The following is a 20,526-nucleotide window of genomic DNA, read 5'->3' on the forward strand; positions in this document are numbered from 1 at the left end:
CGCTCAGCACACAGCGTGATGTGTGCTGAGCGAGGAAGGGGGCGCTCACTTCACCCAGCGGTGAAGTGAGCGATCTACTAGATTGTGCCTGCATGCAGGTCAATCTAGTACCAGCGATACAGATGCGCGGCCCTATCGCTATGGGGCATACACAGCGAGAGATCCGTGCTTAATTTACAAGCAATCTAGTCAGATTTCTCCGTGTGTACCCCCCTTTACATTGGGGCAGATGTATTGAGCCTGGAGAAGTGATTAAGAAGTGATAAAGAAGTGATAAGCGGAAGGAGATAATGCACCAGCCAATCAGCTCCTAACTATCATTTTTCAAACCTGTAATAATTGGCTGGTGCATTATCACCTTGCATGTATCATCATTGCTTTATCACTTCTCCAGGCTTAATACATCTGTCCTATCTTTTAGAGCTTGCTGCCTGACGAATCAGTGCATTGTGTCAAATGAAAGCAATACAAATTAATTTGTTTATAATGTAGCAAAATAGGATTTTAATTACCTACCGGTAAATCCTTTTTTCTCGTAGTCCGTAGAGGATGCTGGGGTCCACATTAGTACCATGGGGTATAGACGGGTCCACCGGGAGCCATGGGCACTTTAAGAGATTAATAGTGTGGGCTGGCTCCTCCCTCTATGCCCCTCCTACCAGACTCAGTCTATAAACTGTGTCCGAGGAGACGACATACTTCGAGAGAAGGAAATACACAGATTCACACCAGCTCACACGTACAACAAAAGGAAAGCCAAGCTAACCAACTTGGAACGAATCAGCAATGGCTGAACTGACAAACTGAACCAAGTAACAATGCAGGAATACGAAGCACTGGGCGGGCGCCCAGCATCCTCTACGGACTACAAGAAAAGGTTTACTGGTGGGTAATTAAAATCCTATTTTCTCTTACGTCCTAGAGGATGCTGGGGACCACATTAGTACCATGAGGATGTACCAAAGCTCCCTGTACGGGAGGGAGAGTGCTGAGGTTCCTGCAAAACTGATTGACCAAACTTTAGGTCCTCAGAGGCCAAAGTATCGAACATGTAGAACTTAGCAAATGTGTTCAACCCTGACCAAGTACCTGCTCGGCAAAGCTGAAGAGCCGGGACACCCCGGGCAGCCGCCCAGGAAGAACCCACTTTATGAGTAGAGTGGGCCTTAACAGATCTTGGACACGACAAGCCTGCCATAGAATAAGCATGCTGGATAGTGAACCTAATCCAGCAAGAAATTGTCTGCTTACAAACATGACACCCAACCTTGTTGGAATCTTAAAGGACAAATAGAGCGTCCGACTTCCTGTGACGAGAAGTTCTCTTTACATATATTTTCAAAGACCTCACAACATCCAAGGACTTTGAGGTAATTGAGGAGTCAGTAGCCACTGGCCCCACAAAAGGTTGGTTGATATGAAAAGCCGACACAACCTTTGGAAGAAATTGCTGACGCATTCTGAGCTCAGCTCTATACTCATGGAAAATCAAGTAGGGACACTTGCATGACAATGCCCCCAAATCCGACACCCGTCGAGCAGACGCCAATGCCAACAGAGTGACCACCTTCCAAGTAAGAAACTTGACATCCACGTCCTGTAAAGGCTCGAACCAATCTGATTGCAAGAACTGCAGTGCCACATTAAGATCCCAAGGTGCCGTAGGATGCACAAAGGGTGGTTGAATATGCAGAACCCCTTTAAAGAACGTCTGTACCTCAGGAAGAGCCGCCAATTGTTTCTGGAAGAAAATGGACAAGGCTGAAATCTGGACCTTGATGGAGCCCAAGCGTAGGCCTACATCCACACCTGCCTGCAGAAAAAGTTGAAACCGTCCAAGTTGAAACTCCACTACAGGAAACTTCTTGGATTCACACCAAGACACATACTTTTTCCAAATCCGATGGTAATGTTTGGACGTTACTCCCTTCCTAACCTGTATCAGGGTAGAAATGACCTTTTTCGGAATGCCTTTCCGAGCTAAGATCTGGCGTTCAACCTCCATGCCGTCAAACGTAGCCGCGGTAAGTCTTGATAGGTGAATGGGCCCTGTGGGAGAAGGTCCTCGCGAAGAGGAAACGGCCTCGGATCCTCCAGCAGTACTTCCAGAAGATCCGCTTACCAAGCCCTTCTTGGCCAGTCTGGATCAACGAGGATCGCCTGAACTCTTGTTCTTTTTATCAGTTTGAGAATCCTTGGGATGAGTGGAAGTGGAGGGAACACATACACTGACTGGAACACCCATAGAATTACCAGGGCGTTCACCGCCACTGCTTGTGGGTCCCTTGACCTGAAACAGTACCTCCGAAGCTTCTTTTTGTGATGAGAGGCCATCATGTTTATCTGAGGTACACCCCATCGGTTTGTTACCTCTGCGAATACCTCCCGGTGGAGGCCCCATTCTCCTGGATGGAGATTGTGTCTGCTGAGGAAGTCCGCTTCCCAGTTGTCCACTCCCGGAATGAAGATTGCTGACAGCGCCACCGCGTGCCTTTCTGCCCAGAGGAGGATTCTTGTTACCTCTGACATTTCTGCTCTGCTCTTCGTTCCGCCCTGTCGGTTTATGTAGGACACTGCAGTTACATTGTCCGACTGAACCTTAATGGTCTGATCTTGCAGAATATGAGCTGCTTGTAGAAGGCTGTTGTATATGGCCCTTAGTTCCAGAATGTTTATCGGAAGGATGGATTCCAGACTTGAGCACTTTTCTTGGAAGTTTCCCCCTTGAGTGACTGCTACCCAACCTCTGAGACTTGCATCTGTGGTTAGAAGGATCCAGTTCTGAGTCCCGAACCTGTGGCCCTCGAGTTGGTGAGAAGTTTGCAACCACCAGAGGAGTGAAATTCTGGCTTTCGGCGACAGGCGTATCCGCTGGTGCATTTGAAGATGTGATCCCGACCATTTGTCTAGGAGATCTAGTTGGAAGAACCTCGCATGGAATCTTCCGTACTGTAGAGCCTCGTAGGAAGCAACCATCTTCCCCAGAAGACGAATGCACTGATGAACCGATATCCGTGATGGCTTCAGGACGTCCCGGACCATTGATTTGATCACAAATGCTTTCTCCACTGGTAGAAACACCCTCTGCACTCCCGTGTCGAGTATCATCCCAAGGAAGGGCAGTCTCCTTGTCGGCTCCAAATATGACTTTGGAAGGTTCAGGATCCACCCATGATCCTGGAGCAGTCGAGTTTAGAGAGCAATACTCTGCAACAACTTCTTCTTGGAAGATGCTTTTATCAGCAGATCGTCCAAATATGGAATTATGTTCACAACCTGTTTTCGGAGAAGTAACATAATCTCCGCCATGACATTGGTGAATACCCTCGGTGCTGTGGAGAGGCCAAATGGCAGTGCCTGGAACTGATAGTGACAGTCCAGCAGCGCAAATCTGAGATAATCCTGGTGAGGCGGCCAGATCCTCCAGACCTGAGATCACTGCTCTCAGATACTCCCTCTTGAATTTGAATTCCCTCAAGTAGGGGTTCAATGACTATAGGTTTAATATCAGCCATACCGAACCGTCCGGTTTCGGTACCACAAACAGGTTTGAGTAATAACCCTTGTGTTGTAGGTGGAGTGGAACAGGAACAATGACATTTGATTGAACCAATTTTTTAATGGCTTCCTGTAGAATAGCGCTGTCTGTCAGCGAAACTGGCAAGCCTGATTTATAGAATCTGTGAGGTGGGAGGTCTTGAAACTCCAGTCTGTATCCCTGGGCCACAATATCCTTTACCCGGGGGTCTAGGCATGATGACGCCCAAACGTGACTGAAATCTTTAGTCTCGCTCCCACCTGCCCGACCTCCAGGCTGGGAGGTCCACCGTCATGCTGAAGATTTTGAGGAAGCACCTGGTTTTTGTTCCTGGGAACCTGATGGTGCAGGTTTTCTGGACTTTTCCCGACCTCCTCTAAAGAAGGTGGGATCGGTTTTGGATTTCTTAAATTTTGCTGTCCGAAAGGACTGCAGTGTAGGCGAAGGATAAGATTTCCTAGCCGTTGGTGCTGCTGAGGGAAGAAAGGTTGACTTACCCGCAGTTGCCATGGAGATTCATGCATCCAAAGCATCCCCAAACAAAGCCTGACCTGTGAAGGGTAGGTTCTCCACACTTCTCTTGGATTCCACATCCGCAGTCCATTGGCGTAGTCAGAGTCCTCTGCATGCCGAGACTGCCAGAGAAGTAGCCCGTGCATTCAGCACGCCAAGGTCCTTGATGGCCTCCACCATGAACCCTGCAGAATCCTGTATGTGACGTAAGAACAAATCAATGTCACTTCTATCCATAGTATCTAAGTCCTCTAGCAATGTGCCTGACCACTTTACTATGGCTTTTGAAATCCACGCACAAGCATTAGTGGGCCGTAAAACGACGCCATTAGCTGTGTATAGTGAGTGGAGTGTAGTCTCAATCTTGCGGTCAGCCGGTTCCTTTAAATCGGTTGACCAAGGAACAGGTAAAACCACCTTTTTTGACAACCTAGATACAGAAGCGTCAACTATAGGTGGGTTTTCCCACTTTTTCCTATCCTCTTCAGGAAAAGGAAAAGCAATAAGAACCCTTTTTGGGATCTGGAATTTTTTCTCTTGGTTTTGCCAGGATTTTTCAAACAAAGAGGAACCCGGAAAGGTAAGCAAGGATTTCTTAATTTCTGTAAAACAAGATTCCTGCACCTGTTCAGGTACGTTCTCAGTAATGTGTAAAACTTCCCTAATGGCTTCAATCATTAGTCGCAACCATTTAGCAAGGGATGCATCCCCCCCCCTGCATATCCCCATCACCGTCCCCTGTATCAGAGTTGGTATCAGTGTCAGCTTGCATTATCTGGGCAAGTGTACGCTTTTGTGGGTATGTAGGTGGGGGTTTTGATGTAGTGGGGGCCAAATATTGTAACCCCTCCACAGATTTCCTCAAAAACTGCGTCTCTTTGTCAGTATGTGACATCCTTGTTCAAATCTGGGATATTATTCCCCTTAAAGAATCCACCCATGGGGGTTTGGTTCCAAAGGTTGAGACAGTATATTGCAGTCCTGAGAACATGGGATAGACTCCTCAGGAGAAGATAAACACTCTGCAGCACAGGACACAGAGTCCTTAGACATGGTAATATGGGGTATACACACACACACACACACACACACACACACACACACACACACACACACACACACACACACACACACACAGGAAAATGTCAGATACAGTTTCTCCCAGAGTACCTTCAGAGAGTCACAGAGTCTAAGGAGCCAGCCACACAGCGCACTTGTGAGCAATTATTACGATAAAAACCCGGCGCTGAGAAACCAACCTTAATAGGTTGATTGGTACTAACAATACACCCCCCCCCCCCTTCCCGTCTATAACACCCTGGTACCGCAGCAGCTGGTGTTATCTGGAGGGTCAGAGCTCCCTGTCAGCGTCCTCTTGTATGTCTGCAGGCAGGAAAATGGCGCTGGTGAATGCTGGATCTGCTCTGAGAAGCCCCGCCCCCTGTAATGGCGCACGGCTTCCCGCACAAATTTTATTATACTGGCCGGAGGTATCTATGCTAACAGCGGGATTAGCCCGTTAGCGTCTGTGACCAGTTTATGGTGACTGCGCTGGCTCAGGACGCCCCTCCAAGCGCCTACACTAAGTGTTGCTGAGCCTTCCTGGAGCGCAGCCTGCCAGAGCTGCGCTCCCACCCTTGGGCCGTGCTGCTGGAGTGAGCGGTCGCCTCGTGGGCTTGCGATCATCACCCTCAGGAGTTCAGTGTCAGTCAGCGGAGATAGAGAACCATTAACTTCTAGAGTTGGTTCCTACTCCCCCCTAAGTCCCACGAAGCAGGAAGGCTGTTGCCAGCAGCCTTCCTATACCTAATGTTCTAATAAAAATAAAAAAAACTAAGAAAACTCCTAAGAGCTCCCGTAGCTGTGACCGGCTCCTCCGGGCACATTTTCTAAACTGAGTCTGGTAGGAGGAACATAGAGGGAGGAGCCAGCCCACACTATTAATTTCTTAAAGTGCCCATGGCTCCTGGTGGACCCTTCTATACCCCATGGTACTAATGTGGACCCCAGCATCCTCTAGGACGTAAGAGAAATGTTGAATACAAAAATCTCTTATGCACAATGGATATTTTTCTAAAACAAAGGATATGTATTATAGATTACTTGAGGATACACACACACAAACATATATCAGATTAGAACATATATGAACATCATTATTTAGGATACAGAGACTTATACTATTTATTAGAATTGTTCAGGTGCAGTATTTTACTTAATCAAAATTTAGACACCATAACGTCGACAGCTATATTATATAGACAGCCAAAATGTCAACATGGACTACATGTCTACAATCAATATGAAGGCACAGTATAATGTTGATATGGACATTTCTCTGACGTCCTAGTGGATGCTGGGACTCCGTAAGGACCATGGGGATATAGCGGCTCCGCAGGAGACAGGGCACAATAATAAAAGCTTTAGGATCAGGTGGTGTGCACTGGCTCCTCCCCATATGACCCTCCTCCAAGCCTCAGTTAGATTTTTGTGCCCGACGAGAAGGGTGCAATCTAGGTGGCTCTCCTGAGCTGCTTAGAATAAAAGTTTAAGTTAGGTTTTTTATTTTCAGTGAGTCCTGCTGGCAACAGGCTCACTGCTACGAGGGACATAGGGGAGAGAAGTAAACTCACCTGCGTGCAGGATGGATTTGCTTCTTAGGCTACTGGACACCATTAGCTCCAGAGGGATCGAACACAGGCCCAGCCATGGAGTCCGGTCCCGGAGCCGTGCCGCCGACCCCCCTTGCAGATGCCGAAGTTGAAGAGGTCCAGAGGTCCAGAAACAGGCGGCAGAAGACTTTCAGTCTTCATAAGGTAGCGCACAGCACTGCAGCTGTGCGCCATTGTTGTCAGCACACTTCACCAACAGTCACCAACTGTCACTGAGGGTGCAGGGCGCTGGGGGGGGCGCCCTGGGCAGCAATGTATAATACCTTTTTATTGCTAAAATACATCACATATAGCCCTTGAGGCTATATGGATGTATTTAACCCCTGCCAGATCTCACAAACTCCGGGAGAAGAGCCCGCCGAAAAGGGGGCGGGGCCTATTCTCCTCAGCACACGGCGCCATTTTCCTGCTCAGCTCTGCTGTGAGGAAGGCTCCCAGGCTCTCCCCTGCACTGCACTACAGAAACAGGGCTAAAACAGAGAGGGGGGGCACTTATTTGGCGATATGATTACATATATAAAAATGCTATAAGGGAAAACACTTGTATAAGGGGTTGTCCCTGTATAATTATAGCGTTTTTGGTGTGTGCTGGCAAACTCTCCCTCTGTCTCCCCAAAGGGCTAGTGGGGTCCTGTCCTCTATCAGAGCATTCCCTGTGTGTGTGCTGTGTGTCGGTACGTGTGTGTCGACATGTAGGAGGACGATGTTGGTGAGGAGGCGGAGCAAATTGCCTGTATTGGTGATGTCACTCTCTAGGGAGTCGACACTGGAATGGATGGCTTATTTAGGAATTAACGTGATAATGTCAACACGCTGCAAGGTCGGTTGACGACATGAGACGGCCGGCAAACAAATTAGTACCTGTCCAGGCGTCTCAGACACCGTCAGGGGCTTGTAAAAACGCCCATTTACCTCAGTCGGTCGACACAGACACAGACACGGACACTGACTCCAGTGTCGACGGTGAAGAAACAAACGTATTTTCCTTTAGGGCCACACGTTACATGTTAAGGGCAATGAAGGAGGTGTTACATATTTCTGATATTACAAGTACCACAAATAAGGGTATTATGTAGGGTGTGAATAAACTACTTGTAGTTTTTCCTGAATCAGATAAATTAAATGAAGTGTGTGATGATACGTGGGTTTCCTCCGATAGAAAATTATTGGCGGTATACCTTTTCCCGCCAGAAGTTAGGGCGAGTTGGGAAACACACCTTAGGGTGGATAAGGCGCTCACACGCTTATAAAAACAAGTGGCGTTACCGTCTCCAGATACGGCAGCCCTCAAGGAGCCAGCTGATAGGAAGCTGAAAAATATCCTAAAAGTATATACACACATACTGGTGTTATACTACGACAAGCAATCGCCTCAGTCTGGATGTGCAGCGCTGAGGGGGCTTGGTCGGATTTCCTGACTGAAAATATTGATACCCTTGACAGGGACAAGATTTTATTTACTATAGAGCATTTTAAGGATGCATTTCTATATATACGAGATGCGCAGAGGGATATTTGCATTCTGGCATCAAGAGTAAATGTGATGTCCATATCTGCCAGACGAAGACACGACAGTGGTCAGGTGATGCAGATTCCAGACGGCACATGGAAGTATTGCCGTATAAAGGGGCGGTCCATCGGACCTGGTGGCCATGGCAACAGCTGAAAAATCCACCTTTTGTTACCCCAAGTCACATCTCAGCTGAAAAGGACACAGTCTTTTCAGTCTCAGTCCTTTCGTTCCCATAAGGGCAGGCGGGCAAAAGGGCCAGTCATATCTGCCCAGGGTAGAGGAAAGGGAAGAAGACTGCAGCAGGCAGCCCATTCCCAGGAACAGAAGCCCTCCACAGCTTCTGCCAAGTCCGCAGCATGACGCTGGGGCCGTACAAGCGGACTCAGGTGCGGTAGGGGGTCATCTCAAGAGTTTCAGCACGCAGTGGGCTCACTCACAAGTGGACTCCTGGATCCTACACGTAGTATCCCAGGTGTACATTGGAAATTCGAGACGTCTCCCCCTCACAAGTTCCTGAAGTCTGCTTTACCAACGTCTCCCTCCAACAGGGAGGCAGTATTGGGAACAATTCACAGGCTGTATTCCCAGCAGGTGATAATCAAAGTACCCCTTCTACAACAAGGGAAGGGGTATTATTCCACACTATATTGTGGTACTGAAGCCAGACGGCTCGGTGAGATCTGAAATATTTGAACACTTACATACAAGCGTTCAAATCAAGATGGAGTCACTCAGAGCAGTGATAGCGAACCAGGAAGAAGGGGACGATATGGTGTCACTGGATATCAGGGACGCTTACCTACATGTCCAAATTTGCCCTTCTCACCAAGGGTACCTCAGGTTCGTGGTACAGAACTGTCACTATCAGTTCAGACGCTGCCGTTTGGATTGTCCACGGCACCCCGGGTCTTTACCAAGGTAATGGCCGAAATGATGATTCTTCTTAAAAGAAATATGGACGCTTTCCTGATAAGGGCAAGGTCCAGAGAACAGTTGGAGGTCGGAGTAGCACTATCTTAAGTAGTTCTACGACAGCACGAGTGGATTCTAAATATTCCAAAATCGCAGTTTTTTCCGACGACACGTCTACTGTTCCTAGGGATGATTCTGGACACAGTCCAGAAAAGGATGTTTTCTCCCGGAGAAGAAAGCCAGGGAGTTATCCGAGCTAGTCAGGAACCTCCTAAAACCAGGAAAAGTATCAGTGCATCATTGCACAAGGATCCTGTGAAAAGTGGTGGTTTCTTACAAAGCGATCCCATTCGGTAGATTTAACGCAAGAACCTTTCCGTGGGATCTGCTGGAAAAATGGTCCGGATCGCATCTTCAGATGCATCAGCGGATAACCCTGTCTCCAAGGACAAGGGTGTTTCTTCTGCGGTGGCTGCAGAGTGCTCATCTATGAAAGGGCCGCAGATTCGGCATTCAGGACTGGGTCCTGGTGACCACGGATGCCAGCCTGAGTGGCTGGGGAGCAGTCACACAAGGAAAAAATTTCCAGAGAGTGTGATCAAGTCTGGAGACTTCTCTCCACATAAATATACTGGAGCTAAGGGCAATTTACAATGCTCTAAGCTTAGCAAGACCTCTGCTTCAAGGTCAGCCGGTATTGATCCAGTGGGACAACATCACGGCAGTCGCCCACGTAAACAGACAGGGCGGCACAAGAAGCAGGAGGGAAATGGCAGAAATTGCAAGGATTCTTCGCTGGGCGAAAAATCATGTGATAACACTCTCAGCAGTGTTCATTCCGGGAGTGGAAAACTGGGAAGCAGACTTCCTCAGCAGGCATGACCTCCACCCGGGAGAGTGGGGACTTCATCGGGAAGTCTTCCACATGATTGTAAACCGTTGGGAAAAACCAAAGGTGGACATGATGGCGTCCCGCCTGAACAAAAAACTAGACAGATATTGCGCCAGGTCAAGGGACCCTCAGGCAATAGCGGTGGACGCTCTGGTAACACTGTGGGTGTACCAGTCAGAGTATGTGTTCCCTCCTATGCCTCTCATACCAAAAGTACTGAGAATCATAAGAGGGAGATGAGTAAGAACGATACTCGTGGTTCCGGATTGGCCAAGAAGGACTTGGTACCCGAAACTTCAAGAGATGTTCACGGAAGACCCGTGGCCTCTACCTTTAAGAAAGGACCTGCTCCAGCAGGGGCCTTGTCTGTTCCAAGACTTACCGCGGCCGCGTTTGACGGCATGGCGGTTGAACGCCGGATCCTGAAAGGGCATTCCAGATGAAGTCATCCCTACCCTGGTCGAAGACAGGAAGGATGTAACCGCAAAACATTTTCACCGCATTTGGCGAAGATATGTTGCGTGGTGTGAGGCCAAGAAGGCCCCTACAGAGGAATTCCAACTGGGTCGTTTCCTACATTTCCTGAAAACAGGACTGTCTATGGGCCTAAAATTAGGGTCCATTAAGGTTCAAATTTCGGCCCTGTCGAATTTCTTCCAGAAAGAACTGGCTTTAGTGCCTGACGTTCAGATGTTTGTAAAAGGGGTACTGCATATACAGCCTCCTTTTGTGCCCCAGTGGCACCTTGGGATCTCAATGTTGTTTTGAGTTTCCTAAAGTCACATTGGTTTGAACCACTCACCACTGTGGACTTAAAATATCTCACATGGAAGGTGACGATGCTATTAGCCCTGGCTTCAGCCAGGCGTGTGTCAGAATTGGCGGCTTTATCATATATAAAGCCCTTACTTAATTTTTCATTCTGACAGGGCAGAATTGAGGACTCGTCCTCAATTTCTCCTTAAGGTGTTTTCTGTTTTTCACATGAACCAACCTATTGTGGTACCTGCGGGTACTAGGGACTTGGAGGACTCCAAGTTACTTGACGTTGTAAGGGCCCTGAAAAATATGTTTCCAGGACGGCTGGAGTCAGAAAATCTGACTCGCTGTTTAGCCTGTATGCACCCAACAAGATGGGTGCTCCTGCTTCTAAGCAGACGATTGCTCGCTGGATTTGTAATACAATTCAGTTTACACATTCTGTGGCAGGCCTGCCACAGCCAAAATCTGTAAAAGCCCATTCCAAAAGGAAGGGGGCTCATCTTGGGCGACTGCCCGAGGGGTCTCGGCTTTACAACTTTGCCGAGCAGTTACTTGGTCAGGGGCAAACACGTTTGCTAAATTCTACAAATTTGATACCCTGGCTGAGGAGGACATGGAGTTCTCTCATTCGGTGCTGCAGGGTCATCCGCACTCTCCCGCCCGTTTGGGAGCTTTGGTATAATCCCCATGGTCCTTACGGAGTCCCAGCATCCACTAGGACGTCAGAGAAAATAAGATTTTACTTACCGATAAATCTATTTCTCGTAGTCCGTAGTGGATGCTGGGCGCCCATCCCAAGTGCGGATTGTCTGCAATACTTGTACATAGTTATTGTTACAAAAATCGGGTTATTCTTGTTGTGAGCCGTCTTTTCAGAGGCTCCTTCGTTGTTATCATACTGTTAACTGGGTTCAGATCACAGGTTGTACGGTGTGATTGGTGTGGCTGGTATGAGTCTTACCCGGGTTTCAATATCCTTCCTTATTATGCACGCTCGTCCGGGCACAGTATCCTAACTGAGGCTTGGAGGAGGGTCATATGGGGAGGAGCCAGTGCACACCACCTGATCCTAAAGCTTTTATTATTGTGCCCTGTCTCCTGCGGAGCCGCTATATCCCCATGGTCCTTACGGAGTCCCAGCATCCACTACGGACTACGAGAAATAGATTTATCGGTAAGTAAAATCTTATTTTTACGAAGACAGAGCCAAAATGTTAACATCTAAAATATAGACAAATCATAAGGTCGACAAGAAAAATGTAGACCCGTTATAATGTCAACAGTCAGAATAAAATGACACAGCGGCATCTGACAGCCAGAGTCTCAGCTGCTGCTAAAAGAGAGGCGCCAGTTTAGACGCTGCAGCTTCATAAGCAGCAAAATAGTTACATTTCAGAAAAAAGTGCATGTGCCTCCCCCACCCCAAAAAATAAATAAATAAAATCAGTCAAAATTTAGCTGTCTGCATTGCATTTTGTTTGCCTACGTTTTAATTGTATAAATGTTTACTTCATCCCTATTTGATCCTGTACATTATGGGGTCTATTCAATTGAAGTCGGAATTGCCGTCAAGTCGGAAAGACTGCAGTTTCCGACTTTTTTTTGGTGGAATCAGGATTCAACCTATTCAATGGAGTTGACGTTTTTCCGACAGGCATTGAATAAACCCCTGTGTAGGAAAATCCAGGTGAAATAATATTTGTTGGGCAGGCTTTAATGACCAGATTATCATTTGTGTGACGGACAGGCACTATATATTTGTCATACAGCAGACACTCAGATGGCAAGGTACAGCAACCTGGCTGAGCGGCAAAAAAATTACTTTAAATTATCTTTTGAATGAACAACAGCTCTACAAAGCTCTTACATATAAATTATGTATGTAAGTGTGTGTGTGTGTGTGTGTGTGTGTGTGTGTGTGTGTGTGTGTGTGTGTGTGTGTAAAACCTGATGCAAGGCAATGGGGACAGTGGAGCACTAGCTAGCAAATCAGTGATGTGATTGTCTGGATGGCCTGTTGAGGAGTTTCCATACTGTGATGCTATTTTATCCTCTTATAACAGGGTTTGTCACTGTAATACTGTGTGATAGATTATTGTTGTGTCACTCCTGCAGTATTTTATTACATAGCTCCGCTTTGTGCTGACGACTGACGTATTACCGGGCACTGGGGAGAACATGAGTATTGCAAAATATTCCATGTGTCCCTGAAGAATAAAACACCAACCCAGACATTTCCTTAGCCCATTCCCTCTGTAGGGGGTCTCAGCTATGGAGCCAGACTCCTCATATCCCCTGTTCTGGTGGTCTCACAATATCTCAGACTTCCCCTTACTAACTATGTAGGGATTATGCTACATATTCAATGATTGTAGAGAGCAGAATTTATGTAATGTAAAGGCAAGTATTCCAGTGGTTTATGGGTTAAATGACAGAATTAGAAAGACTAGAGAAGTCTAAAAATTCTCGTACACCTTCCCATGTTCACACTTGTTAGCATCAGCCTGTCAGACTTCTGAAATGAAAACTTTTTTCACCCTTCATTACAGAACAGGTTGTGTTTTCTCAAACTTGTCAGAGAGGAATCTGCAGCAGCCATTAGTGGCATCTATGTGTGACATAAATATGGAAATGAGCTGTGAGTCTGGGATTAAACCTGACTCATATTAACGCGTTCACTAGATCCATGTGATATAAATCTGTTCAGATGAAGGAGTAGGGAGTAATATGTAGACGAAATGCACCTGGCACCTTGGGAATTGCATTATGGTTTGTGGATGCTGAACAGGACAGACTGAGTGGTATATTTACTAAAGTGCTGTTTTTTTAATGTAGAACTGTTGCACAGAGCAACCAATCAGATTCTACTTATTATTTATCTAGCACCTTCTAGACGATAATAGCCAGATTCAGATTGATTCCTATGGGCAACATCTCTACTTTTATAAACCAGAACTTTACTGAATATACCCCCGAGACTCTGAAACCTGCAACAGGTCATGATGGATCTACTAGTGTATATACCAATATTTCAAATAGACAAACAAGAATATTTGAGATTCGTAGATTTCTGGCAGGCAGCATGCTCACAAAATAATAATAGAATCATTTTCTTCAGTAATAATTTAAAAAATTTCCACAAACACAATACATTTAATAAATCTTCCAACAAAGACATTCAGTTTTGCTACACTCTAAAATTCCCGTATAGAGACTGTTTTTTGTTGTTGTTGTTTTTTTTCCTTCAAATTAAAAATTAATTTGTCCTCTATGGGGGAATTAAATTTACAGCAGGCTAATTGACCCGCCTGGGCTAACAGTCGTTCACGTGTGGGGGATCTTTTCCTCACTATAGAGCAATTTCAACAGTAGGGATTTTATACCTAAAAAAGATCAAGAACAATTGTCGATCAGAACAATTATAATAAGCTCTGCTATTTAACTTAGAGTAAAATCAAGGTTCTTGGCATAGTTTTTGGCCAAAAAATATGGGCCCATCTACCGCAATCAGGTGACTTAATCAGGTGGGTCCCTAACATTCCAAAGGTTCAAGTTCAGAACACTGGACCCCCGGGCCAGCACAGCTCAATTGTCCCAAGGCATCAGACAAGTGAAAAGCAGCAGTGTAAAAGCTAATGTGTCACATTAATAAAAGGTAGCAGCATAGGTGCCAAAGGTGTTATAAAGGTGAGGTAGCAAGTGATAAAAAGTAGTACATTAATAAAGATACAGTTTAAGTGCTGAAAACTGTTACATAAATGTTACAATAATGCTGCCCCAGAGCATCCCAGCCACACCAACCCAGGTGGCCCAACAACTTGAACCCATAACTAATATGGATATACAATCTATATTGGGATTTAATACCTCACACTCTTCTTAAAGGTTAGGTCCACCCAAAAATTAGACAAGTCTATCAATGCATGTAACGGAACAGGAAAGAACACTTATCTCACTTTACTAAAAGCACCTACATTTTTTTTATTTATGTGGAAATATTCTATTATTAACATTTATTTATATGGTGACAGCATATTCAATTGTGTATAATAACTGGGGCCGAAAAGTAATAAAATAAGATTGGTATTAACAGACAGAGAAGCAAAAGGGCCCTGTTAGCAAGTTATGTATAGGAAAACAGGAGATCAATACATGAGGTTAGGAGCCACATATATGTATATTGGTCCCATCAGATAGCAAGGGTAAAAGCTCTTGGTGGACTACAGTATATGACCCAGGGGCAGATGTATTAACCTGGAGAAGGCATAAGGAAGTGATAAACCAGTGATATGTGCAAGGTGAAAAAGGCACCAGCCAATCAGATCCTAACTGTTAATTTACATATTGGAGCTGATTGGCTGGTGCCTTTATCACCTTGCACATATCACTGGTTTATCACTTCCTTGTGCCTTCTCCAGGTTAATACATCTGCCCCCCAGTCACATAGCAACATTGGGTTGTTTCAGTATAGAAAGAGAACACAAGAAAGTTTTGTGTAAACTGTATAGAGGAGAAGTAAGTAGGTAATAGGTTAAGGGAATTAAATGGCTGCACTTCTAAAAGTCCTGTTACCGGGAATGAGATAAGGTAACTGGTGTGGAAGAAAGACACAGATCGTTTGAAGAACAGAGGGGTCGAGTTGATATTTTGAGACAATTGAAGAGATGTATGGTGGCCTAGTCTTAGTGATGGCCTTGATATTTTATACTGGATTTGGTAGAATAAAGTAGTGGTTAATTTACAGTTAATGTACATTGTCCACATTCTGGACCTCCCAGTAACAGGCTTTTCAGGAGCGTAATGAATGATGTCACAGTAAATAGGTACCAGCTAATTTTTTTAAACACAATTGTCTCCAGAATGTATCGTATCAATATAAGCATTCATTAAGGGGCTGTTTGAGCAGGAATGAGAAGATCATCACAAAGAGATTAAGTTATATGACCGTAAAAACAAAAACGAACTAACTTATATAAGTTCAAAATAAAATAAAAAAACACCTGAACACTAGACCCTTGACCAGGCTATTACTTTTGCACTTCACTTTAATACACAAATGTCTACAATCTTAATATAAATTACATTTAAAGCAAGCAGTTCCAACGCAGCATATACAGAATGGAAAAATCTACAGAATACATTTTCTATAGACGCCAAAGGCTGGGTGTTCATAGAAGCAATTACCAATGGTAGAAACGCTTAGCTACAATCACGGCCTTCTTGCGCTCGAGTGAGATTGATATATCCCTGCTGACGAAACTTGTTACAAGCCATTGTCACTGGTGTACGGTGATGAGATTTGCCTGCACAAAGCATTAGCCCCCAGCCAAAGATAAACACTGGGAGGAAGTTTGGCTGAGGTTAAATCATGTTTTATTTAAGCCTTGCTCGGTGTGAAGATGGAAACTGGCCTGCTAGAAAAGTGAATCTAAGATTGAAGACAGCCTGCAGACTTTAGACATGACCCTGTATTTCTCTCCCCTCTCATCTAAAACATCAACTGGCTCCACTGTCAATGACAGGAAACATTAGTAAAAAGTTCATGGATGTACATTTTCCCCTGGGAAAAGCAGGGATACGACACATCAAAAGTCAGAGAAGAGGTGCTTTTTGTCTATTTTTGTCTGAAACTTTCATTGTGGAAGTTAAATAGTTTTTTTTTTTTGTCCCTTTAAGTTTGCACTTTTTAAAAAAAAATTGTGTTCCTGGCCCTGAACACACTACAGGGACATACTACATCATATTCTCTATCAATTTATAGCTGGAGCGCACCATAAGTAGGAAATCTCCCCTTTCATAATGTGCCCAAGCCCCAGCCTGGTCTTCACAGAGCAGAATTTCCTGGAGGAATCTGCCTGAAAAATATTTCTGGGTCTATGAATGAACATTATAGACCAAGAGGTGACATAATGTGGGGTATCCAATTACCCACAGTCAATGACCGCGGGTTTTTATATCGCCGAGGGCTATCCTATTAGTCCTGATGCAGCAGGCTCATCCCCCCGATGCTGGCGCTCATCACGGATTATCCGCGATAACTGGGCTGCTGTAACCGGGCTACCGTAGCCACGATAACGCATGGCATCGGGGACTTATCCCCAAGAAAACGTCTTTTAATAGGATACCGTGATAATGATATACATCCCTTTTCACCCGCCGAAAATGGAACGGCACTCATTTGACACCCCCCTATGTATATTGTCAGAGCCCCAGGTGCTGTGAAGGTTTCTTTGCATGCCTGCTATCATGCTGGAAGAGGAAGAAGGGAAGGGGGGGGGGGGTCAGCCTCAGAAATAAATCTGTACCTATTTCATGTTTCACTAATCTCAGCCCGTGATAGCCCCACATCCTTCATAATGAATTATGCTGCTGAATAAATATTTTCACAGCTATAAGAGGTTTCCTTTCTTCCAGGTGTTGTTAATGTGTACAAGTAGCACAGGAAATGGGACAACTGAAACTTCATACTGATGGCTGTATTTTATATGGGTGTGATATGAAATACTGACGTATGGGATGCCGGCAGTCATAAGACCATTCTGATGCTCGAAATACCGGTCGGATAAGTAGGGTTCCAATGTTAAGATAGACAATGTCTAGGTCGACATGCATTAGGTGGACACTGGAATAGGTCGACAGGTACAAAAGGTAGATAGGTTCAAATGGTCGACATGGCAATACAGTTTTTTTTGCATTTTTTTTTTACACCTCTTTCATACTTTACCATTCACGTAGACTACGATTGGGAATAGTAACGAGCAAAGCGAGCCATGCAAGGGGACGCAGTGCACTAATTGGGGTTCCCTGTGCTCTGACGGTAAAATGACACAAAAAAATAAAGGTCTGTGTCAACCTTTTCATGTGTCAACCTTTTGTCAGTGTCGACCTAATGCATGTCGTCCTTTTGTCAGTGTTGACATAATGCGTGTCGAATTGGCCTACTTGCATTTGTGAAGAATGCATTTGTTAAGACTGTGTTTTAAAAATGAAGTTAGAACCGGAACTGAAAACCATCTCTCCTCTCTTCACAGGTAAAAACACCATCCTCATGCTTGTATATCTGAGTCTCTCACCTCTCTCTGGCTACACTTTTCACACCCCAAGAAAGTTTGTCTGCAAATGTCTGTGATCCTTCTTCAATGCAAAATCCCCTCTGTTAATTAGCTGAACTTCTGATTGCACACCTCCCCCTTTGCCAGCTGATATAGTTGGAGCATTTAAGAGCAATATTATCAAGGCCTGCAGTCCGGACTTGGCCTGCTTGCATTTGCAAAGAATGCATTTGTTAAGAATGTGTTTTAAGAATGAAGTTAGAACCGGAGTTTGAACTGGATTTGGACTACGCTAAAATCTCTAATTAAACTAGTTCCCCAAACACTGCAACTCAGGACCATTATGTGGCCTCTCCTCACCTCTGCCATGAGAACACCAGGACCAATGCCTACTACTCCTCTGTCCAAGAACATCATGACTGCCCCCAGGACTACCCCTCAAGCTGAGCAGGGAACTGAGGGACGTGCACATCAGGACCAGACTTTGCTGGGTCAGTTCCATAGGACATTAGTGTTGATAAAGCTAAATATTTATCGTATATAAAACACTTTAAGAGGTCTAAGAACACTGTACGCTATCTACGTAAGAAGTACCGTAAGGGTACGCAAGTTGTGTAGCGATCGCTCAACCGTAGTCGAGACGCTCAAGCGTCACGTTCGCTTACGGCCCAGTGATCACAGGCAGGCACGCTATTGGCTGCCGACTAACGTAATGATTCGCTATAGCGTAGCGTACGCTCTGGACCACGAGGAGATCACCAGCGGTGCAGACGCTTACAACGTTAAAACCTTTATATCTATACCTTTAACAATGAGATACACAGTATACCTTAGTGTAGAGACAGAGTGTAAGTGCAACCTGGTGTAACCTGATTAACTACAAAGCTGCTTGAGCGTCACCGACGCTCAGAGAATACTTAACCCTATAAAGAATACACAGATACCTGGGCTTAGGGTCCAAAACCTATTATATGTATTATAACTATTATACTTGCAAAAGGAATCACAGTACAAATGATACACTACAATATAACATAAACCAACTAACCAGATAACTACACAGGAAATACAATACAATACAATACAATAAAGGGAAAATAAGAGAGAGATAGAGGAGGGAGAGAGAGAGATGGCTCACAGTAAGACAATATGATTACGGAGAAAACTTACGCACAAGGGGAACGATCGCATGCGCCTCGATATCCAGCTCCCGATTATCAGCAATGAGAACCGTTGAAGAGAGTGAACTGGATACGGTCGGCCTGCCTATTTATGCCCCACACACAATACAATTCAATGGTCCCTACAATCTCATTGTTCATTGGACACAGGAATTCGGCTTCGCATTATAACAAAAGGTCATAGGTTGATTCATACAGGTGGGCTGTGACTATTTCCAACTGCTCAGGTGGGAGGGAAACTGGGTTTCCCGCCGCATGGGTAATAAAGTGCAAATAAAGTAAATGTTCATAAACTTCTTATGTCCATAACTATTCGCACGAGCGATTGATCTGCTTCAAACCAACACCGGAATATTTCTAATTAAATATTCTTCCGATGGATACTAAACACCACTGTATTACTCCTGTCTGACCCTTCGTATCAAACAAAGAGGGATTCCTCTGTTCATAAACATTCTATATTAACCAAACTTTCAGAATCTATCAAAGGGACCATGATCTACAAAATACATTATTAGTGAAAATATGTAATGATTGAGTCGCACGCTACGATCGCATAAACTCTACCGTAAATACGCATACCATGCGCCTGCGGGTGCCCGCGACTGTGAGTATGCGCACGTACGGGAGAGCGTACGCATGCGCAGCACGGACCTGTGTGAGGTGCAAATATGGTAGTGTGCATAGAGATATTTTTCTGACTTTGACAGTCCACCCTTTGGCAGTCAATAATAACTGCCACCTTCTAAAACATTTCAAAAGGAGAAAAATATATGTCAGGGGTTAATTCATTTCCATGGTTGGGTAAGGGAGGAGAGAGGAGTAGGTGGGAAGAGGGTATGACCTAGTGAGATAGCAGAAGCATGTGTGTATGAGTCCATGTTTGGGGGGTCATGTATCATCGTGCCGTACGTGTTGTAAATCAAGCTTCGAGGTATTGCGAAGTATACATTTGAATTCCTTCTTATCCCGTGGTACGGGTCTGTGGATGGGCTGTCAAACTTTACCGAGCTCTTTTCGGATCTTGAACAAAATGGGGAGCACATTTTAGTTGATGATACATGAATGGGGGACTATGTGATTGCTGATATCTGTGCCTGTATTCCCTATACTATGTGTGTCATTACCTGAGGGTTGTAGAAATGAAGAAAAGACATAATTACGGTAAATGCGGTGGTATTCTATGTCAAGTTAATGTACATCTGTCGGTTGAAGTTTTGTTCGGTATCAGTTGAAAGTCGTCTTCTTTGCGCTGTGTTGCCCATTAGGTGTGAGCAAAAAGCTTTGTCAATGCCATTAGATTTACAAAAAATGTTGGGCTAGCGTAAGTTTAAGAATTCTAGGGAAACTGGGGATCCATGGCAAAGTTCATCAAATGTCCGTATCTCAAGTGGTCAAAACTTCTTCTTTGGTCTATCCGTTGTCTGTATAGCGTCTCGTCAACTTCCTCGTCCAAGTGGGTCTTTTTATCTTGGAGAAAAACCAGAAAAA

At 45.0% G+C, this 20,526-nt stretch overlaps 1 long non-coding RNA gene across 1 annotated transcript in view; it reads right to left on the bottom strand.

The window, feature by feature from the left end:
• Window positions 1-20,526, bottom strand: part of LOC135057648 (uncharacterized) — a 139,486-nt gene that overhangs the window by 19,062 nt on the left and 99,898 nt on the right. The window lies entirely within an intron of this gene.

This window comes from Pseudophryne corroboree, chromosome 3, assembly GCF_028390025.1.
Source record: "Pseudophryne corroboree isolate aPseCor3 chromosome 3, aPseCor3.hap2, whole genome shotgun sequence".
Classification (NCBI taxonomy): Eukaryota; Metazoa; Chordata; class Amphibia; order Anura; family Myobatrachidae; genus Pseudophryne; species Pseudophryne corroboree.